This window comes from Lipotes vexillifer, unplaced genomic scaffold (genome assembly GCF_000442215.2).
Source record: "Lipotes vexillifer unplaced genomic scaffold, Lipotes_vexillifer_v1.1 scaffold4, whole genome shotgun sequence".
NCBI lineage: Eukaryota > Metazoa > Chordata > Mammalia > Artiodactyla > Lipotidae > Lipotes > Lipotes vexillifer.
Genome location: NW_006785876.1, coordinates 2,777,704 through 2,788,318, shown reverse-complemented (window position 1 = coordinate 2,788,318; position 10,615 = coordinate 2,777,704).

Here is a 10,615-nt window from a genome sequence, read left to right as displayed (position 1 = left end):
TTTTTTTGCGGTACACGGGCCTCTCACTGTTGGGGCCTCTCCCGTTGCGGAGCACAGGCTCCGGACGCGCAGGCTCAGCGGCCATGGCTCACGGGCCCAGCCGCTCCACGGCATGTGGGATCCTCCCGGACCGGGGCACGAACCCGCGTCCCCTGCATCGGCAGACGGACTCTCAACCACTGCACCACCAGGCGAGCCCTGGACACTCTTTAGGTCCTGTTGGACCACGGTTCTCAGAAGGTGTTGGTTTGGGGCAAGGAGGATGCCAACATTTAGAATTAGGCAGGGGAGCCAGACCTGCGAGTTGCCACGAGATGCCCAAGAGATAGGGGAATGTCACCATGAGAGGGGAGGGCCAGTCAGGTGCTCAGCACTCAGGAAAACAGGGACCAGCTGCTATCTGCAGGTGCTCCTGGGGCAGAACAGGGGCTGCTCAGGTGTCCAGGAGACAGGTCTGTGAGAACACGGAGGATAATAATAACAAGGGAAACCATATTTGTAAAGCATCCAGCTAGGCGCTATCCGTGCTGTATGGTACTTAGGAGGTTAGTACGATTATCACCCCCATTTTCCAGGTGAGGAGAGCTCAGAGAGGTGAAATAAATGTCCAAGTTTACACAAAAACCTGGCGGCTGAGCCAGGACTTCACCCCAGGTCTGGTGAACTCTAGAGTGTGTGGAAGGCTGGAGCAGAGAAACCATACATGGGAGAGGACCGCTGAGCTGACAGCAAGAAAAAAGGGCTTTGGACATGGAGGCATCCCTCAGCTTCCTGAACAAGAGTGGGTCCACAGACAGGTGCGGGAGTCGCCTGGCAGGAATGGTGAGGGAGGGAACTGCGACAGCCAGCGTTAACCCAGCAAACCTGGAAACCTGAGTGGAGAATCACTCGGCAGAAGTTGTAGGAGGGCAGCTGGTGCGGGACAGGCAGGAGACCGGGATCGTGTGCGGGCTCTTTGTGCCAGCAGCTCCCTTAGATATCAGTGGTTTTTGCCAAGACACTGACCTCAGCTTCCTTCTCTTCCCTTCCCACCTCTCCTCTCCTCCTTTTCCTCAGGGTGATCTTGTCCATCCTCTGGTTTAAATCCCTCCTTGGAGCTGCAGTCTGGCACAGCCAGCTACTTGTGAAACATCTCGCCATGGCTGTCCCACAATGCAAGGTGTCCAGATGAATCTCTCTGCTCTCATCCCCCTGGTCCTCTGCCTGTGTGCCCCATCGTGGCCGAGAGATATTACCAACAGGAAACACAGGAGTCCCCCCGAACACCTCCCTTCAACCCGACCCTAAGCCCTAAATCTCTCCAGAGACCCCTTCCCACTGCTGTGCTTTAGTTCAGACGCTTCTCACTCGCACCTGAACCCTTGCAATGGCTGTAACTTGTTTTCGCTCATTTGGTCTCCCCATCCCGGTCCAATCTCCACAGAGAAGCCCAAGGGAGCTGAGCAAAACGTGTGTTTCTGTCTCTCCACGCCTCCCTTTTCTGAGATTCTTTGGTTTCTCCCCTCACGCCCCAGCATCCTGGGCTCCTGAGAACAGCACTGCCAGCTCTGGACGATCAGGTCTCTGTTTCTCTCTCGTGGCCTCCTCTACAAGGAGGGATCCCACCTTCCCTTTCCTTGCTTTCTGGCCTGGCCAGTGCTTATCCTTTTGAGCTGAGCCTGGCCACCAGAGCAGGACACCCTCCCTGAAGCATCCTGTCTGGTCAGCAGTCTATGATTTCATCCACTACTTACTTGTCACCTGCATTTCCTCCCTCCCTCCCTCCCTCCACCCCTTCCTTCCTTCCTTCCTTCTTTCTTTCTCTTTCTTTCTCTTTCTTTCTTTCTTTCTTTCTTTCTTTCTTTCTTTCTTTTTCTTTCTTTCACTTCTATTATGAAGATTTCACAAAACAGAGAGAATAGCGTAATGAACTCCTACATACCCACGATCAGCTTCAACAATCGTCAACTCACGGACAACCTTGACTCTCTCTCTCACACACACACACATACACACACAAACTGGGCTAGTCTGAAGTTACCAGCTCATTCATGAACTTTTTAGTATCTATGTCTAAAAGATAAGGACTGTTTAAAAAAATAGGCACAGTGTAAGTACCTTAAAATTGCTTAAAATTATCGAATAGCCACAAATGTTCACATTTTTCTGATTATCTCATAACTGCTCTTTTTAACAGTCAGTTTGTGCAAATCAGGATCCAGATGAGGTCTCACATTGCAAGTGATTGATATGTTCGTCCAGTCCACTTTAATCTGTAGCATCTCCCTCCCTCTTATTTTTGCCCCTGGCAGTGTATTTATTGAGGAAACCAGGTCTTCATCCTATATTTTCCAACTGTCTGGATTTTGTGCGTGGTGTTTGCCTAGTGTCTTTGAACATGACCTCCGTCCCACACGCTTCCTATAAGCTCTGCCACTCAGTATTCTAACCGTCCACATCTCAAAGGTGGGAGTCATCTTCACCTCTGCATCCCTGGAACCTGGGATGATGCCTTCCTTAAGGGAGGCACACAACGACATGTTCTGGTGGGAAGGAAGAGAAAGAAAAGTGAAGGAAGGGAAGAAATAAGAAGTTACGGAAGGAAGGAGCAGGTGTGACTGTGGGCCAGAGTTTCTCAGTGTAATCCATAGGCCAGAATCGCCTCTGGTCAACCTGTTAAAAATGGTGGTTCCTGGGCCTTATCCTAGCTCCACGAAAGTCAGAACCTCTGAGTCCTGGGCCCAGGACTCTGCATTTCGAACAGGCTGCATTCTTCTCTCTCTGTGGGTCTGAGTCTCCCCATCTGTGCAGGGAGGTGCCCCTTCACCAAGGCCCCTCCCAGCTCCAACACTCTGAGCCCAAGTCAGGCTTCTAGGGTTCTGAAGAATGGGTGACTTCGCTTCAATTGCTCTGCATTTGTAAAAGCAAAAACTTAGCTCAAGACTTAGTACCTGGCTTTGTTCCTGAAGTCAACCGCATAAACATATTTATTTTGTAATAAGTTTACCCCATACAGGTTGTGGGTTTCTTCAGGGTACAGCCTCCAGTTTCCCAATCTCTTTGGGTAGGCGATGTGACCCAAGAGGTGGAAAGCCAGGGTGGACCCCACTGCCTGTCAGGCTCCTGGTCAAACCCTTCGCCACCCGAAACAGACACCCAGCTCTGTTCCTGCACCTCCATGCACTTCTGAGTCTGACAGAAGAGTCAGGCCTTCCGCATCTCCCATCACCCCACTCCTTTCCCTACCTCTGGGCTGTGGGCTTTGGTTTTCTCCTTTAATCATTATTTGTTTGTTTATCTTTCCACTGGTTTTCAACCCCAGGGACAATTCTCCTCCCCGAGCCGGTTTGAATTAATTTTGCAGGGACAATTCCACAAAACAATGTATCAATTGCTGTATTAAAACCAAGATGTATTGCATCTCTCCTATCCTTCCCGTCCCTTAATTTCTTAGTTCCCTCAAAGGCACAATCAAGTGTGTCTGGCATAATTTGTTCTTCATAAAACCAGACTGCTCATTGCAAGCACTTGCAATTTTAGAAAGATTTTTGGCACTGTTTTATTTCCATAATACTCTCTTTATTGTATCTGTTGATTGAATCTTGGTGATTAAGGTGACAGCGAGGTGGACCTCGGGCCCAAGCCCTTTCACTGAGAACTTCTCCCAGATTTCTTCCACCCCTCTCAGTCCTCTGCCCTCTGGCTGTGACCTAGTCACACACACTGCTGATGGGTAGGGCCACCAAGAGCAGCTGGGGACATAAGCTAAAGGGTGCTCTGCCCAGGATGCAGTGGACAAGCTCAAAGGATGAAAAAAGGACGTGCAGAACAAGGGCCCGTGGAGAATGGAGGGATAGCAGCAAGCACGGTGGTGTTATGGGATGAACTGTGTTCCCTCAAAATTCATGTTTTAATTCATATTTTAAAGTTGCAATCCACAGTACCTGTGAATGTGATCTTATTTGGAAATAAGGTTATTGCAATGTAGTTAGTTAAGATGAGGTCATGGGAGTGGACCCCAATCTGATATGACTGATGTCTTTATGAAAAGGGGACATTTGGGGACTTCCCTGGTGGTCCAGTGGTTAGGACTCCATGCTTCCACTGCAGGGAGCACGGATTCGATTCCTGGTCGGGGGACTAAAATCCTGCAATCTGCGCAGCATGGCTGAAAAAAAAAAAAAAAAAAGGAGACATTTGGACACAGAGACAGACGCACAGGGAGAATGTCATGTGAAGATGAAAGCAGAGAAGAGGGTGAGGCATCTACAAGCCAAGGAACCCCAAAGATTGCTGGAAATCACCAGAAGCTAGGAGAGAGTCATGGAAGACTCTCCTTCAGAGCCTTCCAGAAGGAGCCAACCCTGCTGACACCTTGATCTCAGACTTCTAGCTTCCAGAACTGTGAGGCAATACATTTCTGTTGTTTCAGCCACCTAGTCTGTGGTACTTTGTGATGGCGGCCCCAGGAAGCTAATACAATGGGTAAGAATGTGGGGCTTTGCCCTCAGACAGGCCTGGGTTTGAATCCTGGTTCCACATTTCATTGACCGGTGGCCTTAGGCAGGTTAATGTAACCTCTTCCAACCCCTATTGCTTCATTTAAAATGGAGTCATCCTAATACCTTCCTTAGTGGATTGGGAGATGTGGCAGATGCTCTTGGTATGCTGCCTACCTCCCCTCAGCCTCCCTGGAGGTTACCTGCATGTGGTGCCCTTACCTGCCCCCTGCTTTCGGTGTCTCTCTGCCTGACAGTGCTCCCTTGGGGCTGGAAGTGTCTGGGCTGCAGGAGGCGGGAGATGCCAAGGAGTTGATGTCCTGTGAACACCCTGCAATGAGGGACAGAAACTGGTGGCTAAACATCCCAGCTTCCTCTCCTCAGGGTGGGACCCTGAGGCTCATTGCACATGGTCTCGCAGAGGCCCCTGTGGGCACCAGCCCCAGCTGCCTGGAGCAGTAACTCCATCATGAACATGCTCCATGGGCTCCTCTCCTTTTGCTGTCATACTTCCCGATTCCTATATAGTCATTGTTGGACCACTTACCGACCGAACTACTTGCTCTAAACTTTGGCTTCCAAATTTGGCTTCCAGGTTTGCTTTGGAAGGAAACCAAATAAAAAGATGATGTATTAAAGTGCTTGGTATAGTGGGTGGCCCATGGGAAGCACTCAATCCATTCTCGTGGGTAGATGAGCCACTTGTGCTCAGATGACGTGCCACCTACGGCGTTGGTAAGTGGGAGTGCATTGCATGCACCAAGCGTCTCCAAAGCCTTGTCCATCTGGGTAGTGTGAGTGGGGCGTCTCCATAGCCACATGCACCACGTGGTTGGTGGTCTGCTCCTGTGGCCTCCTGGAGCATATGGGAACAGTGACTACGCAGGCATTGGAAATGGTACATGGGTGTGCAGCAGGGATGATGTGTTCAGATGTCACTGCAGGGAGCAGACCACAGGAGCAGATGCACCATATTTGAATATAGCTGTGCAGAGCGTAAGGGGCAGAGGGTCACCCACCAATGTTCCCAGCCCCAGTGGCCAGACGTGAGCATTGGGAGGAGAGCTCGTGGACTCCTCTCTATCAGCAGGAACTGCTTGGTGTATTGTCCCCTGCCTGGCTGCTTGGGAACTGGGAAACAGCACAAGGCATGCTGCCTGCTTTGAAGAACTGTCCCTGAAGAAGAGAACACATATTAAGAGAACTGGAAGGAGCCTCAGATTTCATTTGAGTTGACCCATCATCACACTCAAGAGAAAATGAAATGACTGTGCTAGTCACTATAGAGTAGTATTGACATTTTGCATAATTCTTTGTTGAGGGGCTGTCATGCACATTGTAGGTTGTTTACCAGCATCTCTGGCCTCTACCCACTGGATGCCAGCAGCAGCCCCACCCCAAGTTGTAACAACTAAAAATATCTCCAAGCATTGCCTATAAAAGACACATTTACCTGTAAAAAACACAAATATATGGAGGCTAGACAGTGCGCTACTAAATAACTAAGAGATCACTGAAGAAATTAAAGAAGAAATTAAAAAATACATAGAAACAAATGACAATGAAAACACAATGACTCAAAACCAAAAGCAGTTCTAAGAGGAAAGTTTATAGCAATTCAATCTCAACTCAAGAAACAAGAAAAATCTCAAATAAACCATCTAACCTTACACCTAAAGCAACTGGAGAAAGAAGAACAAAGAAAACCCAAAGTCAGTAGGAGGAAAGAAATCATAAAGATCAGAGCAGAAATAAATGAAATAGAAATGACGAAAACAATAGCAAAGATCAATAAAACTAAAAGTTGGTTCTTTGAGAAGATAAACAAAAGTAATAAACCTTTAGGCAGACTCATCAAGAAAAAAAGGGAGAGGACACAAATCAATAAAATTAGAAATAAAAAAGGAGAAATCACAACTGACACTGCAGAAATACAAAGGATTATAAAAGACTACTACAAGCAACTATATGCCAATCAAATGGACAACCTGGAAGAAATGGACAAATTCTCGGAAAGGTACAATTTTCCAAGACTGAACCAGGAAGAATTAGAAAATATAAACAGACCTATCACAAGTAATGAAATTGAAACTGTAATTAAAAATCTTCCAACAAACAAAATTCCAGGACCAGATGGCTTCACAGACGAATTCTATCGAACATTTAGAGAACAGCTAATACCTATCCTTTTCCAACTCTTTAACAAATTTGCAGAGGGAGGAACACTCCCAAATTCATTCTACAAAGCCACCCTGATACCAAAAGCAGAAAAAGACATGACAAAAAGAGAAAATTACAAACCAATATCACTGATGAATATAGATGCAAAAATCCTGAACAAAATACTAGCAAACAGAATCCAACAACACATTAAAAGGATCGCACACCACGATCAAGTGGGATTTATCCCAGGGATGCAAGGATTCTTCAATATACGCAAATCAATCAATGTGATATACTATATAATTAATTAAGGAATAAAAACCATATGATCATCTCAATAGATGCAGAAAAAGCTTTTGACAGAATTCAACACCCATTTATGATAAAAACTCTTCAGAAAATGGGCACAGAGGGAAACTACCTCAACATGATAAAGGCCATATATGACAAACCCACAGCAAACATCATATTCAATGGTGAAAAACTGAAAACATTTCCACTAAGATCAGGAACAAGGCAAAGGTGTTCACTCTTACCACTCTTATTCAACATAGTTTTGGAAGTCCTAGCCATTGTAATCAGAGAAGAAAAAGAAATAAAAGGAATCCAAATTGGAAAAGAAGAAGTAAAACTGTCACTGCACATGACATGATACTATACATAGAGAATCCTAAAGATGCCACTAGAAAACTACTAGAACTAATCAATGAATTTGGTGAGGTTGCAGAATACAAAATTAATGCACAGAAATCTCTGGCATTCCTTTACACTATCAACAAAAACATCAGAAATAGAAATTAAGGAAACAATCCCATTTACCATTGCAGCAAAAAGAATGAAACACCTAGGAATAAACCTACCTAAGGAGGCAAAAGACTTGTACTCAGAAAACTATAAAACACTGATGAAAGAAATCAAAGATGACATAATCAGATGGAGAACTATACCATGTTCTTGGACTGGAAGAATCAATATTGTGAAAATGACCATACTACCCAAAGCAATCTATAGATTCAATGCAATCCCTATCAAACTACCAATGACATTCTTCACAGAATTAAAACAAAAATTTTTAGTCTGTATGGAAACACAAAAGACCCTGAATAGTCAAAGCAATCTTGAGAAAGAAAAACGGAGCTGGAGGAATCAGGCTCCCTGACTTCAAACTATACTACAAAGCTACAGTAATCAAGACAGTATGGTACTGTCTTGATTACTGTCTTGATTTTGTACCATCCGGGTGGTACAAAAACAGAAATATAGATCAATGGACCAGGATAGAAAGCCCAGAGATAAACCCAAGCACCTATGGTCAGCTAATCTATGACAAAGGAGGCAAAGGATATACAATGAAGAAAACACAGTCTCTTCAATAAGTGGTGCTGGGAAAACCAGACAGCTATATGTAAAAGAATGAAATTGGAACACTACGTAACACCACACACAAAAATAAACTCCAAATGGATTAAACACCTAAATGTAAGACCAGACACTATAAAACTCTTAGAGGAAAACATAGGAAAAACACTCTTTGACATAAACCACAGCAAGATCTTTTTTGACCCACCTCCTAGAAAATAAAAACAAAAATAAACATATGGGACCTAATGAAACTTCAAAGCTTTTGCATGGCAAAGGAAACCATAAACAAGACAAAAAGACAACCCTCAGAATGGGAGAAAATATTTGCAAATGAAGCAACGGACAAAGGATTAATCTCCAAAATATACAAGCAGTTCATGGAGCTCAATATCAAAAAAAACAAACAACCCAATTAAAAAATGGGTGGAAGACCTAAATAGACATTTCACCACAGAAGACGTATAGATGGCCAAGAGGCACATGAAAAGATGCTCAACGTCACTAATTATTAGAGAAATGCGAATCAAAACTGCAATGAGGTATCACTTCACAACGTCACTAATTATTAGAGAAATGCAAATCAAAACTGCAATGAGGTATCACTTCACACTGGTCAGAATGGCCATCGTCAAAAATCTACAAACAATAAATGCTGGAGAGGGTGTGGAGAAAAGGGAACTCTTTTGCACTGTTGGTGGGAATGTAAATTGATACAGCTACTATGGAGAATAGTATGGAGGTTCCTTAAAAAACTAAAAATAGAACTACCATATGACCCAGCAATCCCACTACTGGGCATATACCCTGAGAAAACCATAATTCAAAAGGACACATGTAACCCAATGTTCATTGCAGCACTATTTACAATAGCCAGGTCATGGAAACAACCTAAATGTCCAACGATAGATGAATGGATAAAGAAGATGTGGTACATATATACAATGGAATGTTACTCAGCCATAAAAAGGAATGAAATTGGGTCATTTGTAGAGATGTGGATGGACCTAGAATCTGTCATACAGAGTGAAGTAAATCAGAAAGAGAAAAACAAATATCATATATTAACACGTATATGTGGAATCTAGAAAAATGGTACAGATGAACCTATTCGTTGGGCAGGAATACAGACATAAACAGAGAACGGACATATGGACACAGTGGGGGAAGGGGAAGGTGGGATGAATTGGGAGATTAGGTTTTGACATAAATACACTACCGGGTGTAAAATAGAGAGCTAGTGAGAACCTGCCAATAGAACAGGGAGCTCAGCTCGGTGCTCTGTAATGACCTAGATGGGTGGGATGGGGGGTGGGGTGGGAGGAAGGTCCAGGAGGGAGGGGATATAGGTATACATATAGCTGATTCACTTCATTGTACAGCAGAAACTAACACACATTGTAAAGCAATTTTACTTCAATTAAAAAAAAAAAAAAAAAAAAAGGATGTTTACCAGCATCTCTGGCCTCTACCCACTGGATGTCAGCAGCAACCACACCCCAAGCTGTAACAACTAAAAATATCTCCAAGCACTACCTAATGTCCCTGGGGAGCAAAAATCACCCCAGTTGAAAGCAACACACACATGTGTAGACACATAGAATAAACACGGGTGAACAGAAATAGACAGGGTCACTTCCTAATTAGTCCTGGATGGAGTCAGCTCACACCGTCATTGAGAACAGGGCTCTGTAGTGATAAGTATCTGACTTCAAATTTCATTTCTCATTCACCAGCTTTGTGACCTTGGATACAAAATGAAAATCAGATCATTCCACTCCTCTGCTTAAAACACTCCACTAGTTTCCCATTGATCTTAAAATGAAATCCACACTCTTTACCATCCTCTCCCAGACCCCAATCTCTTTTTTAACCACTCTCTGCTCTCCCTTGCTCTGTTGCAGCCACACTGAACTCTCTTTTGTTCCCTGAGGGTGCAAAGCTTCATTCTCACCGCGAGGCTTTTGCACTTGCTGTCCTCTGGCGAGAACATCCTTTCCCTAGATCACTGTGTGTCTGGCTCCCTGTCGTCTCTCAAGTCTCAGCTCAAATGTCACCTCCTCAGAAATGCCTTCCCTGACCTCTGATCACCCTAACTAATGTAGCCACCTCTGCCCCATAACTCTCTCTAGCACCCTGTCTCTTCATTACACTTTAACATGCCCCTGAGTGTGTATTTTTCTTTGTTTCCTGTCTGTATCCCCACAACAATGTAAGATGCATGAGAGCAGGACCTACAACAATATTGGACAAATAATATGCTTTCATTCATTTGTGGGGAAGATTAAGTGAGATAATGATAGTAAAATAATAACAATAGTAATGATAAAGCATTTACATGCACATGTCTAGAGTAAATAGTATCTGTTGATTTTATCTTATTATTTTTATCATGCAGTTTAGACATGATCTGTCATTGTGGCTGCCCCAAATCACCTGACGTCCTCTTCATGGTTTGACAGATTCCCAGTGTAGAATCCCAAAGCACCACATTTCCTGCCTGCAGTGACCAACACATTCTGGTTTGCCTGGGACTTTTCTGATTTTAGTACTGAAAGTCCTGCATTTTGCAAGACCCCCAGTTCCCGGCAAACTACGATGGTTGGTTACACTCT